The following is an 18,712-nucleotide window of genomic DNA, read 5'->3' on the forward strand; positions in this document are numbered from 1 at the left end:
ACAGGCAACATCCGCACTGAGCTAAAGGCTCACTGCCACTTTCAAGGAGAAGCTTATAAAAAATCCTGCTATGCCCTCCGACGAACCATCAAACAGGTTTGTGCTCAGTCCACTCCTGTACTCCCTGTTCACTCATGACTGCACAGCCAGGCATTACTCCAGCACCATCATTAAGTTTTCTGATGACACTGATGATCACTGACAACGACGAGACAGCCTATAGGGAGGAGGTCAGAGACCTGGCCATGTGGTGCCAGGACAACAACCTCTCCCTCAACGTGATCAAGTCAAAGGAGATGATTGTGAACTACAGGAAAATGAGGACCGAGCACGCCCCCATTCTCATCAACGGCGCTGTAGTGGAGCAGGTTGAGAGCTTCAAGTTCCTTGGTGTCCACATCACCAACAAACTAACATGGTCCAAGCACACCAAGACAGTCGTGAAGAGGGCACGACAAAATCTATCCCCCATCGGGAGACTTGATTTGGCATGTGTCCTCAGATCCTCAAAAGGTTATACAGCTGCACCATCGAGAGCATCTTGACTGGTTGCATCACTGCCTGGTATGGCAACTGCTTGGCCTTTCGACCGCAAGGCACTACAGAGGGTTGTGCATACGGTGCAGTACATCACTGGGGCAAAGCTTCCTGCCATCCAGGATCTCTATACCAGGCGGTGTGAGAGCAATGCCCTAAAAATTGTCAGACTCCAGCCACCCTGATCATAGACGGTTCTCTCTGCTACCACACGGCGAGTGGTACCAGAGCGCCAAGTCTAGGTCCATGGGGCTTCTAAACAGCTTTTACCCCCAAGCTACAAGACTCCTGAATATCTAATCAAATGGCTACCCAGACTATTTGCATTGCCCCCCCTCTTTTACACCGCTGCTTCTCTCGGTTGTTATCATCTATGCATAGTCACTTGAATAAGTCTACTAATGTACATATTCTATGTACATCCTCAATTACCTCAACTTACCGGTGCCCCCGCACATTGACTCTATACCGGTACCCCCCTGTATATAGTCTCGCTATTGGGCAGGTAGCCTAGTGGTTAGAGCGTTGGACTAGTAACCGAAAGGTTGCAAGATCGAATCCCTGAGCTGGTAAAAATCTGTCATTCTGCACTTGAACAAGGCAGTTAACCCACTGTTCCTAGGCCATCATTGAAAATAATAATTTGTTCTTATCTGACCTTGCCTAGTTAAATAAAGGTAGAATAATAACTTAAAAACAAATATTCTGGTGGTGAGTGGTAGTCTAGATAGTTCAATTAGAAAAACTGGGATTGTCTTTTTCTTCCCTTTTTAACATTACAAGTAACAATGGAAATCAACAACTACAGTATGTCTGTCTTCATCTGTTTCCCATCATGTAGTCTGAGACCTTGTGGGAATCTGTGGTAGAGAAAATAACGTAGCTATGACAATTTACATCACCCTATACTAGTTATCATGATTTCTATAGTATAGGCCTACTACCTTCCTAGTTGTGTTATCCAGCTAGCAATAATAGTGCTTGCTAACACTAAGTTAGCTAGTGTTTAGCTACATTGAAAAGGTGCTAATGTTACTCATAGTCTGTTGACATAAGTAGCTAGCTAGCTAACATGCTGATTGTGTCTCACGTAATACCCTTGGGGTACGGATACCCTGAGAACAAGGTTCAGGGAAGATAAAACCATCGAGCAAAGATAAGACCATTGAGTTAGCTAGCGAGTAGCAACCATAGCATAGCTATTTTCCAACTTTAGGGAGCTAACGTAAACTCACCCCATTCCGTACAAATGTGCGTAACTGCAACATTCAAACGAGGCTACAGAGAAAACTAATGGAACTGTAGCGACTGTTGACTTCAAAATCGGGGGTGTGAACTACGTTTCTATTCAAGCGTTGATCGACATGGTAATGGCTCTATAGTATTGGAGAAAAGTTGAAAAAACTGACCCCTCTGTTACATCGTGATGTGTCATGCCGTAACGTACAGCACGCATAAAGCAACTATTTCTGTCTTACAATCTCTCTCCACCAGGTGTAGCACTTCTCTCATCCTTTAAAAACAAGAAATAGACAGTGACGGGGGTAAGATACCGGCAGAGATGGTTGTTCATTTGAGTGGGTCACACAAGTCACATACCTAGTCATTTTTTGCGTCATCATTGCATGTGATCATCATTCTCAACGCCGCTGTAAACTTCTAAGATCACTTTAGCACCGCCCTAAAAACCAGATTCAAAATTCGACACAAACCTTCAAATAGGTATGTAATGACATATTATATAAACTCTTTATAGTGTTTTATTTACATTTTAGAGGCGATAAAGTGATAAGTTGGACAGATCGAGTGGGAAAAAAGCAATTTTCCCACACAACACCCTCCTTCTCACTATCACGCATTAGTTTCGCTTCCCCACCCGCCATTTTTAAAAAGACCCGGCGGGGCTCATTGCCTTCTTGAATCATGCAGAAATGGGCAGCGTGGGGGTCATGTAATTGATTCTGTTGGAAAGGGGAGAAATTGTGCTTTACAATGATATTGACATTACAGTTGATCTAGAAGTATTACGTTTTTGGGGCGCTAAAATAAGGTCAATTGTACGGACCAAGGCGATGTACAAAAGTGAGTGAGTTTACGTTAGCTAGTAAGGGTTAGAAAACTAGCTAGCCAGCTAGCTAATCCCAAAACACTCAACAGAAAGTATATTCTGTTGGTAGGCCTAACAAAAACGCCAGAGAAGCTAACGTTAGCTAGCTACAGTTAACTAGTTAGCCAACAGGCTAGTTAGCTGGCAAACGCTAGCTAGCTAACTAACTACCTATGCTAACTTGTCCAGCAGAAATCATGTATAGAAAAAAGAAAAACTAATTGCATGGAAAACATACTTTATCTCGTATATCTCGTGTGTTGACGTTTTTGTCATGTCTACAACACTTTGATTCTTTCGCGGCAATCTCTCATGTCTGGATTTTGCACACTTACTTTCTTTTTAACCCGTTTGCGCACTGTCACATAACATCAGTGTCAACACATTTGGTACCGTTCAAGGTCGTTGTTATTTTGAGTGTTGTGCAGATGGGTAGATCTTGACACGATGCCTTAATTTCTGGGATAAATAAATAATTCCAACAATGCATCCCATCCAAAAGTGAGAATGTTCCTCAACAGTGAAAACCTTGCAAGGTTACATGATGAAATATGAGTTTGTCTTCTGAACATTTTAACTGCGTTATTCAACCAAGCTTAATAAACTTACAATTTGGCAAGCATGAATGACTTTCTCACAATTTTAACCATAACTGTTAATTAAGTATCTTTTAATGTGAACTGTTTGTGAACTCGTTTTTGCCATTGGCCCTGGGCATCAGACTCTAGAGCACTATATTGCAGAGTTGTGCCAATGAGGTGGTTGGTTTAAAATTGGCTAACACTTATCACATGGTTTGTGCAGGCTGAAATATGGTGTGTTGGGATATATGTTTGGGATGCTATTGTAAACTTGAACAGTTGTAACAAGCATGGTAACAAGCATTCATTGTTGCACCTCTGGAATTACAGACTGCAATTACCACCAGTTACATGTTGTTAATTACAGTGTGAATATGTATTATTACAATTAATTACAATACTTGTTACATATGTAATTACACTGTAATAAAGACCCCTGAAAATGAAGTGTTACCCAACAAGGGTATTATTTTAAATTACCTCTGCAACTCGTCCAACTATTGACTATTTTCACAACTACCACCAGTTTGATGCCAAAACATTGATAACAAATACATATTAAAATAAATATAACTGTGTAAAATAAAATATAAAGGATATTTCATGCTGAAACCCTCATATTAAACACCAATCCTATTCACTAAGTTGATGGTTTATATTTAGTATAATGTCTTACAGCTTTGACATGATACATTCTATTTTAAAATCAGCGTATTTAATTATTTCATGTATTTTACATGAGGCCAGAGAGAGGAGGCCAGAGAGAGGAGGCCAGAGAGAGGAGGCCAGAGAGAGGAGGCCAGAGAGAGGAGGCCAGAGAGAGAGGGCCAGAGAGAGAGGGCCAGAGAGAGAGGGCCAGAGAGAGAGGGCCAGAGAGAGAGGGCCAGAGAGAGAGGGCCAGAGAGAGAGGGCCAGAGAGAGAGGGCCAGAGAGAGAGGGCCAGAGAGATGGCCAGAGATAGTTGCAGACACCTGTGACAATCTGAAGTACCCAAAAGGGCCACTAGATGTTTTGTGATAGATTACATAAAATCCAAAATTCTGGTAGTTTACTGGTAAACTTCGAAAGTTTACAGTAATATATCCTCCCTTTGCAACCCTAATTCTCCCTGCATCTCTTAAATCAGTCATCTCGAGAGTCCAAAGTAATCCCAAGGTTGATTTGTCCCTCCCCCAAGTGTGAGATTCACACACACATATTACATAGCATGGGCACAATGCCCTTTTGCTCTAAGATGGCTTGTATATTGAATATACAATTTAAATGCTCTCAGCATGATTGAGCAAATACAAAACTGTTTGATGGAAGGCCTGCTCCACATCACTACAGACGAGACCCGGTGGATGAATGGGCTTTTCAGAAGGTGAATGTGGACTGCTGGTGTTGGGTGCTCTTCTGATGCGAATCTAGTACAATATTCCTACAGGCTACAGTCTATGTACACACTATTACAAGAAGCAATTGCACTTCATTTTGAAAATCATATAGTTGATTACCCTTGTAAAGGATTGTAATGTTGATATTTCAACACATAATGATACCTTTACAATGCATCAAGATATACGTAGGCTACAAGCAAGGGACTTGTACATAAATGCAGAATTTATCCCAAGGCCAAAAGAAATGTTCAGTTACTAAAGATTTTGTTGATAGCAAAAGCGGGCGAGATTAACTGGCAAAACATCAACACCCTCAGGACCGGGATTTAATTTCTAACTTTGTTTAAGAAAAAAAATGTATGAATGCATGAAGGTAATGCAATTTCACCCAACATATTCCCACAGTATAAAAATGTAATTTCAGAAGGTAGTTCTGCACTCCTTTATTGCGAGGAGATCAATAAAGGTGCCAGCGCAGTTCCACTGGCGCAAGGGCAGGCAGGCCCTGTTTACTAAAACGATGGGAACTATTCACAAATACTAGGTATGAGCAGCATTTATGTCATGAATATAGAGCAGGCCTTGAGGCCTGGCATTTGATAAAGGGAGGAATGCAGGAATGGGAGACCTTCAGAAAACTGTTTAGAGTTGGCACAGCCCTGTGCATCCACCTCACTACAGAAGGTGACCCTCAGATAAGCAGCAATGCTGATAGTGGAGATACAATGTGCATCCCAAATGGCACCCTATTCCCTACAGGTCCTGGTCAAACGTAGTGCACTATCTAGGGAATATGGGGCCATTTGGGACGTACCATAGGGGTATAGCAGCAACTGCATACAGATGACCATCTCACTAGAGGTGATTATTGACTCATTAAAATGGTTACATCAAACTACTGGATGAAGGCTATATTTGACTGGCAAAGGCAGATTTATCTTAGAAGATCCTAAATGCCATCCATTAAAAACATAATGAAAGCATTGACTGTGCATTGAAATGATTGACTTCCAACAGCGGGTAAATATCCTCAGGCCCTGTAACACAATTACTAGGCAGCTGCCAGGCCTCACAACAATGTAAATGCATTTCTGAACAAAAAAGTAATAAATGAACCTTTTTTCCTCATGAATAATGGAACAACATAAAGAACACTGTTTTCTTTCTGGGATGACAGATTCGATGGAATACTAACTTTGTATTATTCTTGTATGCCTTAGTCACAGTCTCTAATTGTAGTAATATAGTTTTATGGTTTTCAGGGGAAAGTAACTCCCAAACTCCATTTTTAGATCATGTTTGTATGCTGTGAGTTACTCTTTGCGCTGCTACAGTACAGCACATAACCCGCAGCAGCTAATGGCACAGGGTATGTGAGAGAGTTGAAAGATTGTTTAGCCCAAAAACAAACAATTAAAATACACTAACGAGCAAACAGGTCTTTTATAAACTCAAATGTTTACAAAGATGGAAAAAAGTTTTGTCATTTGAAGACGAAGAGAATATTTGAGACTGTCAACAAGTTCAACATGTTCCAAAAGTCTTTGTCACCCTTCATGATTCTTCAGCTCTCACTCTCTCGAGCCCAAATGCAGACAAACTCTACCACTATCCGAACATAAATCATTGAGCATAGATTATATCAAGTTGTTGTGAAGGATGCTAAACAAAATCAATTCACTGTTGTGTAATCCTCGAGCACTGGTGCAAATGCATGTAGCCAGAGCAGTAGAATAGATCTGTTCGGTTGCTCTCTCTCCCGAGTCCATACAAATTATATGCTAATGTTCTCGTCACACGTCCATCACAAACTGTATGAGTTTGAGAAACTAATCTTGCTTTTATTGGCCTGCCACAAGGAATGTATACATTAGTAGTGGATTACAGGGCCTGGCAACTGTACAGTACATATAACTAATGTAGTCTATCACTGTTTGTCTGTATAATTAACTTTTGGAGAAAGTAGCCAAAGCAAGTCCAAAAATGTGTGGCGTTGTAATAACACCATTAGCGATCAGGAGTGAACAAGTTCCGGGGAACGACCGTGGAAATAGCATCTGGCTTTAATTGCTCTGGTGGAAAAATCTACAATTTCTCTCAAAACTAAAATATATACACTAGTTACTCATGCATAATGATAATGACTTGGCAATGGCAATCTATTTAACCCATTTGTTCCATCCAATAATGGACACACACACCTTAGTTATACCCTTTTATACTGTATAAGCACCTCAATATCAGAATAGAAAGGTCCTTACGGTTTAAGTTGGTTGGTCAAACACAAACCTCAAATTTGAAAGAATCTCTCTCCACCTCGTTAAACACAGCCTCTGCTGTATTTCAAACTTTTTTACACACTCACTTGGACAATCCCTGAGAGCGTGCTGATACTTGTAATGTGGCAGAAACCTTCCCGGTAGACATAAATTAAATAAAAACACATTATAAGCGAAGCCATAGCAGAGCTGCGAAGAAAATACACACAAAGAAGGCCATCACTAGCTGGCTTCCACCGGTTACGCAACCCTGCACCTTAGAGGCTGCTGCCCTAATGTATATACTGTACATCAACTTGGAATCAATAGCCACTTTAATAATGGAACACTAGTCACTTTAGTCATGTTTAAATAATGTTTACATACTGCTTTACTCATCTCATATGTACAGTGGGGAGAACAAGTATTTGATACACTGCCGATTTTGCAGGTTTTCCTACTTACAAAGCATGTAGAGGTCTGTAATTTGTATCATAGGTACACTTCAACTGTGAGAGACGGAATCTAAAACAAAAATCTAGAAAATCACATTGTATGATTGTTAAGTAATTAATTTGCATTTTATTGCATGACATAAGTATTTGATACATCAGAAAAGCAGAACATAATATTTGGTACAGAAACCTTTGTTTGCAATTACAGAGATCATACGTTTCCTGTAGTTCTTGACCAGGTTTGCACACACTGCAGCAGGGATTTTGGCCCACTCCTCCATACAGACCTTCTCCAGATCCTTCAGGTTTCGGGGCTGTCGCTGGGCAAAACGGACTTTCAGCTCCCTCCAAAGATTTTCTATTGGGTTCAGGTCTGGAGACTGGCTAGGCCACTCCAGGACCTTGAGATGCTTCTTACGGAGCCACTCCTTAGTTGCCCTGGCTGTGTGTTTCGGGTCGTTGTCATGCTGGAAGACCCAGCCACGACCCATCTTCAATGCTCTTACTGAGGGAAGGAGGTTGTTGGCCAAGATCTTGCGATACTTGGCCCTATCCATCCTCCCCTCAATACGGTGCAGTCGTCCTGTCCCCTTTGCAGAAAAGCATCCCCAAAGAATGATGTTTCCACCTCCATGCTTCACGGTTGGGATGGTGTTCTTGGGGTTGTACTCATCCTTCTTCTTCCTCCAAACATGGCGAGTGGAGTTTAGACCAAAAAAGCTCTATTTTTGTCTCATCAGACCACATGACCTTCTCCCATTCCTCCTTTGGATCATCCAGATGGTCATTGGCAAACTTCCGACGGGCCTGGACATGCGCTGGCTTGAGCAGGGGGACCTTGCGTGCGCTGCAGGATTTTAATCCATGACGGCGTAGTGTGTTACTAATGGTTTTCTTTGAGACTGTGGTCCCAGCTCTCTTCAGGTCATTGACCAGGTACTGCCGTGTAGTTCTGGGCTGATCCCTCACCTTCCTCATGATCATTGATGCCCCACGAGGTGAGATCTCGCATGGAGCCCCAGACCGAGGGTGATTGACCGTCATCTTGAACTTCTTCCATTTTCTAATAATTGCACCAACAGTTGTTGCCTTCTCACCAAGCTGCTTGCCTATTGTCCTGTAGCCCATCCCAGCCTTGTGCAGGTCTACAATTTTATCCCTGATATCCTTACACAGCTCTCTGGTCTTGGCCATTGTGGAGAGGTTGGAGTCTGTTTGATTGAGTGTGTGGACAGGTGTCTTTTATACAGGTAACGAGTTCAAACAGGTGCAGTTAACACAGGTAATGAGTGGAGAACAGGAGGGCTTCTTAAAGAAAAACTAACAGGTCTGTGAGAGCCGGAATTCTTACTGTTTAATACTTATGACATGCAATAAAATGCAAATGAATTACTTAAAAATCATACAATGTGATTTTCTGGATTTTTGTTTTAGATTCCGTCTCTTACAGTTGAAGTGTACCTATGATAAAAAATTACAGACCTCTACATGCTTTGTAAGTAGGAAAACCTGCAAAATCGTCAGTGTATCAAATACTTGTTCTCCCCAGTCAATGCCACTCCGATATTGCTCAATCTAATATTTATATATTTCTTCATTCCATTATTTTACTTTTAGATTTTTGTGTATTGTTGGGAATTGTTAGATATTACTGCACTGTTGGAGCTAGGAACACAAGCATTTCGCTACACCTGCTAAATATGTGTATGTGAACAATAACATTTGATATGGATTTGATTTGATTGTGTCTTTTGTGAGGGAATTGGGTAAAGGGTGGAGGGTGGGGAGCATTATCATAGATAGGCCTAGAGGGTAGAAGGGTGTGGGCAAACTGCCCAGAGAGGCAGTCAGCATGTTGTATCAGCAGGACTGTTCAATGAATCACACATTGTGCAGTCGCTTAGGTGATAAATACACAAGCGTGAGGTCTAACATACAAGATAGGACTCATTGTTGGTAAGACCTGGCCTGTATTTCATAGGCTGGGCAGGTTTGATGATGGATGGGGCAGCGCAGGGTAATATTTCTTCCACAATCTTTGGTCTAGACATTATGTTGAAAGTGGAGGGTAGAGAGTCCACCCCGGAGGTAGAATAAAGGGGGGATGCAGAGAGGAGCTCTTGTGGGTTCTAAAGTAATGTCTTTGTTGTATTATCAACTGTTGTCCATCCGTGATTATCTGCGATAGTAAATTAGGTTATTCATGATTACCAGGGTGAAATGCTAGTTCTTGTGTGGTGTATGTCCAATTGAATTAAACAATAGATAAGGACATAAACATGCTGTGTACGTATTGGTTTGAAACATCCCCAGAGAATAGCTCTGCGCAGATACAATCTCACAGTCCAGGAGGCAGGAGTATTTCTTCCTCCTCTCCATTCATTCAACTACAGGCTCTTCAGCGAAGAAGCTAACACTATAGAAATTCTGCTGAAAGAGCCTTGTAACAAAAACCTGTATCTTTAAAGCTGGAATCCTTAATGGTGAAACTGCCACGTCTGTTTGTGATATTACAACGACAAAGAAATGACTGCAAACACTGTTTTTTCCTGTCTGATGTCATTGCACGTACGGTAGAACAGCAGCATATACTGCATATGTTTTTTACCTCTCAACGAAACATTCCGATCCCCCCTATAGGCCCTGGTCAAAAGAAATGCACTACGTAGGAAATAGGTGAGGCCGAGTTCTTGTCTCTTCCTCGCAGAACTAGAAGCAGTAGGACAACCATGGGAGCGGTTTGGGAGAGGTTCTTGCTCCTTGTCCAATTACCATCCCTCTCACCCATTTGGTGGCAGCTGAGCCATTCAGCTAATCACTTCACAAGCCCCCACTGCACCGCCACCTCCAGTAGAAATACAGCGCAGGAGAGGGTGTCAACTCCCATGCAGGTGGAATGACAAGTTTTGCCCAGACAAACTGTTCCTCTCTGTGACTGTTAATGCTGGTGTGGCGGTATCCCCAGCGCTCTCTGTCGGACAGTGACTCTGAACTCTAAAGCAGGTTTTGGCACCACTGTCAACTCAACAAGCAGCAAAGCCTGAGCTGCAAAAGAGTAAAAATATCCGGAATATTGCAGCACCTGGTGATGACTCATGTATTGTAGGTAAGGTTGTTAATCAGTTTTTAGAAGTACTGGGAGAGACAATGTATGCTGATGGTTCTATACTGAACAAAAATATAAACGCAATATGCAACAATTTCAACAATTTTCCTGAGTTACAGTTCATAGGAAATCAGTCAATTGAAATAAATAAATTAGGCCCTTATCTATTGATTTCCCGAATTACCAGGGACGCAGCCATGAATGGGCCTAGGAGGGCATAAACTCCCCACTTGGGAGCCAGGCCCACCCACTGAGGAGCCAGGCCCACCCACTGGGGAGCCAGGCCCAGCCAATCAGAAGGAGTTTTTCCACACAAAAAAGCTTTATTACAGACTGAAATACTCCTCAGTTTCATCAGCTGTCCGGGTGGCTGGCGTCAGATGATCCTGCAGGTGAAGAAGCCGGATGTGGAGTTCCTGGGCTGGTGTGGTTACACGTGGTCTGTGGTTGTGAGGACGGTTGGACATACTGACAAATTCTCTAAAACAATGTTGGTGGTGGCTTATGGTAGAGAAAGGAACATTCAATTCTTTGGCAACAGCTCTGGTGGACATTCCCGCAGTCAGCATGCCAATTCCACACTCCCTCAAAACTTGAGACATCTGTGGCATTGTGTTGTGTGACAAACACAACACAATGTCACGTTTTAGAATGGCCTTTTATTGTCCCCAGCACAAGGTGCACCTGTGTAATGATCATTCTGTTTAATCATCTTCTTGATATGCCACACCTGTCAGATGGATGGAGTATCTTGGCAAAGGAGAAATGCTCACTAACAGGGATGTAAAAAATGTGTGCACAGAAGAAATAAGCTTTTTGTATGTATGAGACATTTCTGGGATCTTTTATTTCAGCTCAGGAAACACGGGACCAACACTTTACATTTTGTGTTTATATTTTTGCTCAGCATAGAAATCGGTGAGATAATCCCAAATATTTTGTAGGATGCAGGTGATATTCACCATTTGGATAATATATTCCATAATCGCATGGGATTTCATGATTTTCCGGATTTAATCAATTACGTTTCAGCCAGTCTATTCAACATAATGTACAAAATGCTGTACGTACACAGTAATACTCCTCTTTATGTCTCTATAAACTACAAGCTTGTTATGTCATTTAAACAACTCTCAACACAGTGTTTGTGAGATACAGCACCCTGGAGTCCTGCTTTGTTGTGAAGTAACTGCACATATGAACAAGCTCCTGATGAGTGTTTTGAGAGGGCCCCACTGCTACCTCATGGCACACCATATGAGGCGTTGAGGCTTCCGTGGTCTTTCACAGATGCACAGCCTCCCTCTGTGAAACTGCTCAGGCTTTAAAGAAGCAATTAAAACAAGAATTCCTCCTGGAACTTCACAGGGCTTCTCTCTCTCTCCTCGTATGCTGTGAGAGATAAAATGCTACGAAAACGTAGCTCCTTATTTTTCCTATAGTGATACACTATGTAGTGCACTGCTTGGAACTAGTACAGTAGCACAAGCAAATTAGAAATTAAATTAGAATAGAGTAATCTTAATAATGGCACCAGTGCACCACTGACTGTTGCAATGCTGGCTGTTGCAATGTAAACTCAAATCGATCTGGAAATACAAATCCCAAAGCTCATGCTGAGGGAACATCCTAAATGATTCAATTGTGATTTCCCCCCCCTATATCATTAAATTGTCCATGGACTCATTGAACTACTACCAATCCAGTGACTTGGGAATAGGCCTATGTATTTTACTTCTGGGCATCGATTACACCTTTACTCTCCAAGAATTCAGCAGTCAGACCATCTCTTAAATTAGCTGTAAGTGGAAAGTGCCTTTCTCCCACCAAAATGTTTGTTTGATTGGGAATTATGATGAATTATTTGAATGACTGTCTATAGACAATGCTGACTTTGGCAAAAACGTGACAACTTTTTGTTTATTTAAAAGAAAGATCGCAACGCTGCATCCAGTGTCCTATGAAAGCCATTATTACCGCAGGTAGCACAGCTGGTGGAGGCAGCTGAGAAATGGCTTTGGGACCTGCCCATCTATCACAATCTGGCCCCCTTTTTCATGGGAGAATCCATCACCTGAGATCTGGCCCAGAGTCACTCCCTCACCTTGGTAATTTCAGTTGCTGAGGAAGCTGATACAACAAAAGTTACCTCAATGGAAAAAGTGGGCACTGATGTACTGATTTACTTCCTATGGTGGTGCCTTGTGGTGTCGGCCTCCCGGGTGGCGCAGTGGTCTAGGGCACTGCATCGCAGCCGGCCGCAACCGGGAGGTCCGTGGGGCGACGCACAATTGGCATAGCGTCGTCCGGGTTAGGGAGGGTTTGGCCGGTAGGGATATCCTTGTCTCAGTATGTAAAAATGTAATAAAAATGTATGCACTCTACTGTAAGTCGCTCTGGATAAGAGCGTCTGCTAAATGACTAAAATGTAAAAAATGTGTCTTTGTGTGGAGTGTTGCATTGGAGATAGCATGAACCTGGGTATAGTATAGTGTTGCTGACCATAAAGGCGCTAAAGACGAATACTCTTGTATTGGTCATTAAAAGAGGGACTTGAAGTGTTTATCATTGACATTGTTATCTTGAGGTACTGTGCCTGTTTAATGTTTGGTTAAAGGTCTGATAACACTAAAGTCTCTCTGTCTCTGTATTTCTCTCCCTCCATCTCTCTCTCCCCCTCCCCCTCGCTATCTCTCTCCCTCAAGAATGAATGCCGCAATGGATAGCTGCTGTTTTACGGGCTCCTGGCCGACATGTAGGCACCCTGACGAAACTATGTCGGTGAATAAATTATCAGCCTCTACCCTCCGTTCTACTGGCAAACGTATAATCACTGGAAAACAAACTGGATGAGCTCTATTCGAGACTATCCTATCAACAGGACCTGAAGAACTGTAACATCCTATGTTTCTCGGAGTCGTAGCTGAACAAGGACATTAATCATATCTAGCTGGTTTTTCTATGCAACCTCAAGCCCGTTCGGCAGCATCGGGTAAGGTCAGGGGGGAGGGGTGTGTCTTTTGTTAACAATAGCTGGTGCACAATCTCTAATATTAAGGAGGTCTCAGGTCCTGCTCGCCTGAGTTAGAATACTTCATGATACGCTGTAGAACATTTACCAAAGGAGTTTTCATCAATTATTTTTGTAGCTGTCTATGTAAGACCGCACTCAATGAGCTGTATAGGGCCAAACAAGAAAATGCTCAACCAGAGGCAGCACTAATGGCCAGTGATTTGAATGCAGGGAAACTGAAATCTGTTTTTACCTATTTTCTACCAGCATGTCACCCTGTGCAACTAGAGGAGGCAAAACACTAGATCACCTTTACTACACACATAGAAACGCATACAAAGCTCTCCCTCAAATCTGACAATGACTCTATCCTCCTGATTCCTGCTTACAAGCAAAAACTCAAACAGGAAGTACCAGTGACATTGAGAAGTTTACCACATCAGTCACCGGCTTCATTAATAAGTGCAATGATGACATTGTCCCCACAGTGACAATAAGTACATATCTTACAAATAAGTCATGGATTACAGGCAACATTTGCACTGAGCTAAAGGCTAGAGCTGCTGCTTTCAAGGAGCGGGACACTAATCCGGGAGCTTATAAGAGATGCCACTACAACCTCTGACAAGCCATCAAACAGGCAAAGCATCAAAACAGGACTAAGATCGAGTCAAATTATGTTGGCTCTGATGCTCGTTGGATGTGGCAGGGCTTGCAAACTATCATGGATTACAAAGGGAAATGTGCTGGCTGCCCAGTGACGTGAGTCTACCAGACGAGCTAAATGCCTTCTATGCTCGCTTAGAGGCAAGCAACACTGAACTATGCATGAGAGCACCTGCTGCTCCAGACGACTGCATGATCACGCTCTTCGTAGCCGATGTAAGACCTTAAAACAGGTTAAACATTCCAGACGGATTACCAGACGGATTACCAGGACGTGCTCTAAACTTCCCTCTCACACCTGGAGAAGAGGAACACCTATGTGAGAATGCTGTTGATTGATTACAGCTTACATTCAACACCATAGTGCCCTCCACACTCATCACTAAGCTAACCCTGGGACTGAACACTTGCAACTGGATCCTGGACATCCTGACGGGCTGCCTCCAGGTGGTGAGGGTAGACAACAACACATCCGCCACTCTGACCCTCAACATGAGGGCCCCTCAAGGGTGCATGCACAGTCCCCTCCTGTACTCCCTGTTCAAACACGACTGCGTCGCCGCGCATGATTCCAACACCATCATTGTGTTTGCTGACAACACAACAGTGGTAGGCCTGATCACTGATGGCAATGAGAAAGCATATAGGAGGAGGTCAGAGACCTGGCAATGTGATGTCAGGACAGCAACCTCTCTCTCATCATCAGCAAGACAAAGGAGCTGATCACTGGGCAGCTAGCGGTTGGGTTTCCCTTTGTAATCCATGATAGTTTGCAAGCCCTGCCACATCCAATGAGCGTCAGAGCCAGCGTAATATGATTAGGTCTTAGTCCTGTTTTGACGCTTTGCCTGATCGTGGACTGCAGGAGGCTGAAAAAAATTGACATGGACCCTCGGGTCCTCAAAACGTCTGGCTGCATCACAGCTTGGAATGGTAACTGCTTGGTATCCGACTGCAAGGCGCTACAGAGGGTAGTGCGTACGGCCAAGTACACATACTGGGGCCATGCTCCCTGCCATCCAGGACCTCTATACCAGGCGGTGTCAGAGGAAAGCCCTAAAAATTGTCAAAGACTCCAGCCAACCAAGTCATAGACTGTTCTCTCTGCTACCGCATGGCAAGCGGTACCGATGCACCAAGTCTGGAACCAACAGAACCCTGAACAGCTTCTACCCCCAAAGTAATAAGATAGTTAGTTAACAAAATTTCACCCCTACTGTCTGCATTGACCCTTTCTGCACTATCTACCTCAATTACCTCGTACATCTTAAACGTCGACTCCGTACTGGTACCCTATTTATTATTTATTTTATTATTACTCTATTTTCTCTCTTTCTGCATTGTTGGGTAGGGCCTGTAAACTTTTTTTTTACGAAGCATGAGATGAATAACGTTCTCTCATTCTCTCTATTTCTGAAGAGCTAAATGCATTGGGAAAGTATTCAGACCCCTTGACTTTTTCCACATGTTGTTACGTTACAGCCTTATTCTAAAATGTATTAAATCATTTTCTTTCCTCGTCAGTCTACACACAATACCCCATAATGACAACGCAAAAACAGAAATACCTTAAGACCCTTTTCTATGAGACTCGAAATTGAGCTCAGGTGCATCCTGTTTCCATTGATCATCCTTGATGATTCTACAACTTGATTGAGTCCACCTGTGGTAAATTCAATTGATTGGACATGATTTGAAAAGGCACAGCCCTGTATATATCAGGTCCCATCGTTGATAGTGCATGTCAAAGCAAAAACCAAGCCATGAGGTCGAAGGAATTGTCCGTAGAGCTACGAAACAGGATTGTGTCGAGGCACAGAGCTGGGAAAGGGTACCAAAACATTTCTGCGGCGTTGAAGGCCCCCAAGAACACAGTGGCCTCCCTCATTCTTAAATGGAAGAAGTTTTGAACCACCAAGACTCTTCCTAGAGCTGGCCGACCAGCCAAACTGAGCAATCGGGGGATAGGGGCATCAGGGAGGTGATCAAGAACCCAATGGTCACTCTGACCAATCTCCCATGTGGAGATGGGAGAACCTTCCAGAAGGACAACCACCGCTGCAGCACTCCACCAATCAGTCCTTTATGGTAGAGTGGCCAGACGAAAGCCACTCCTCGGTAAAAAGCACACGACAGCCCGCTTGGAGTTTGTCAAAGGGCACCTACAGGACTCTCAGACGATGAGAAACAAGTTTCTCTGGTCTGATGAATCCAACATTGAACTCTTTGGCCTGAATGCCAAGTGTCACCTCTGGAAGAAACCTGGCACCATCCCTACGGTGAAGCATGGTGGTGGCAGCATCATGCTGTGCGGATGTTTTTCAGCGGCAGGGACTGGGAGACAAGTCAGGATCGAGGGGAAAGATGAACGAAGCAAAGTACAGAGAGATCCTTGATGAAAACCTACTCCAGAGCGCACTGGATCTCAGATTGGTGAGAAGGTTCACCTTCCAATTGGACAACGAACATGAGTACACAGCCAAGACAATGTAGGAGTGGCTTTGGGATAAGTCTCTGAATGTCCTTGAGTGGCCCTGCCAGAGCCCGGACTTTAACTATATCAAACATCTCTGGAGAGACTTGAAAATAGCTGTGCAGCGACTCTCCCCCTCCAACCTGACAGTGCTTGAAAGGATCTGCAGAGAAGAATGGAGAAACTCCCCAAATACAGGTGTCCCAAGTTTGTAGCGTCACACCCAAGAAGACTTGAGGCTGTAATCGATTCCAAAGGTGCTTCAACAATGTACTTAGTAAAGGGTCTGAATATTTATGTTAATGTTATTTTTCAGTTTTACAGTTTTATTAAATTTGCAAAAATTTAAAAAAAACATGTTTTTATTTTGTCATCATGGAGTTTTGTGTGTAGATTGAAGAGGGGGAAAAAATGTTTTAATCATTTTTAGAATAAGGCTGTAACGTAACAAAATATGGAAAAAGTCAAGGGGTCTGAATACTTTCCAAATGCACTTTATGTAGACACTCTGTGTATGCAAATACAAAAATTAGCATTGTGTACCAAATATGAGCATTGTGTACCAGCTGTACTGTTTTTTTGTATCATGAATAGATCAACTTAAATTTTTAAACCTTGCAGAACAGTGGCACCAATATGAAACTGTAAAATAAAACTCTTTCCATGCTTGAAAGCATATAACATGACACCTGAGTTGATTCGCACAGTTGTTCAGCAAATAACTCTGTGTTAACACAGATACCCACAGGTGTATTTTCTGAGCCAGAGTCAATGCGCTTTTTCTTTAAAGTAAAGTTTGTTACAAAGATCGATGCTCTGAAAATGAAAGACGTGAACCTCTCTTGTAACAATTCAAGTGGTCTTGTTTTGGCTATCTCTTTTCTCAGTGATTTCTATGACAAAAGAACACAGACACAGGCAGTAAATTAAAAAATACAGCCCTGTATGTTCAGTTTGATAAACAGAATACTCTGATCTATCCAGCAGTTTACTCTTCTACCCCCTTGAAACATGAGAGACGGTGACTTTTGCTCGTACACGTGGCCACCATATTGGCATTAAATGGCTCATGTTTCTGGATGAGGATCTTTGTGGCTTGCTCGTTATGGATTACTGTATGTGCAGCAATGAACATTCAGTAAGCATTTATTGGATATATTTACAAGCCTCCTTGGAGGAAAACACGATGAAACAAAGAGAATAGCACAAGCAGAGCCTGTTGGATGCACATCAAATTGCTGTATGACTAACAAGCCTGCCAAATCCCTCGTCTCCATATATCGAAAGGTCCTGTTGCTTCAGACGCTTTTTATTGAGATAATGAATTACCTGACAGTTATTTACAAAATCTGATAAGATTTGAATAGTGTTGCAAGTGAGAGAATGGTAATGGCTCAGATAATCGAAGATCTGAGCCAGTTATAAGTTACTCTAGAAATAAATGTAAATAACAAGTAATACATGCTAAATACATTGATACTGTGTAAATATGTGGGCCCCAGCGATTTCACGATTGTGTCTGTTTGGTACTGCGGTACCTTTTGATGTGATAGTCAACTAATTGAGAAGGAAAGTGGACTGTCCCCTATGATTCAACAAATGACAAGCAATACTGCCAGTGTTTGGTGACAATATCACAATTAGTAAGCGGCTGATGTCTTGATTGCTACTTGAGAGCTTATTGTATGTCTTTGTTATTGGACCTGGGCAACTGGCGGTCGGCAGTCACACTTGAATGAGCTGACTTGATTTTTTTGGGGGGGGGGAAACGAGGCAATCACATATTTAATATTTCATCACCAACTCATAATCTCTCAGTTCCTTTTTCAGGTATGAGGTGGAATTAAAAGCCAGGTCTTGTACCATAGCAACAGCAATAGATCTTCATGTGCAATGCTCTGCTCTGAGAAAAGCTAAACTAAAAGAGAAATAACAAAGTGTAGGTGGGGAGGGGAGGGGGGGGGATACTACGAAGGATGGTTCTGGCTAGGAATCCATGAAGTGAAGGTTAATGGGTAAGAGACTGCTGTACCAAACGATCAGATAGGGGGTTGAGAAAAAATGGAGAGAGAACGATGTTGTGTGGGGGGTTGGCTTTCAATGGAATTGAGAGGACACTGCTCTATAATCAAACCCC

This window comes from Salvelinus namaycush, chromosome 1 (genome assembly GCF_016432855.1).
Source record: "Salvelinus namaycush isolate Seneca chromosome 1, SaNama_1.0, whole genome shotgun sequence".
Lineage (NCBI taxonomy): Eukaryota > Metazoa > Chordata > Actinopteri > Salmoniformes > Salmonidae > Salvelinus > Salvelinus namaycush.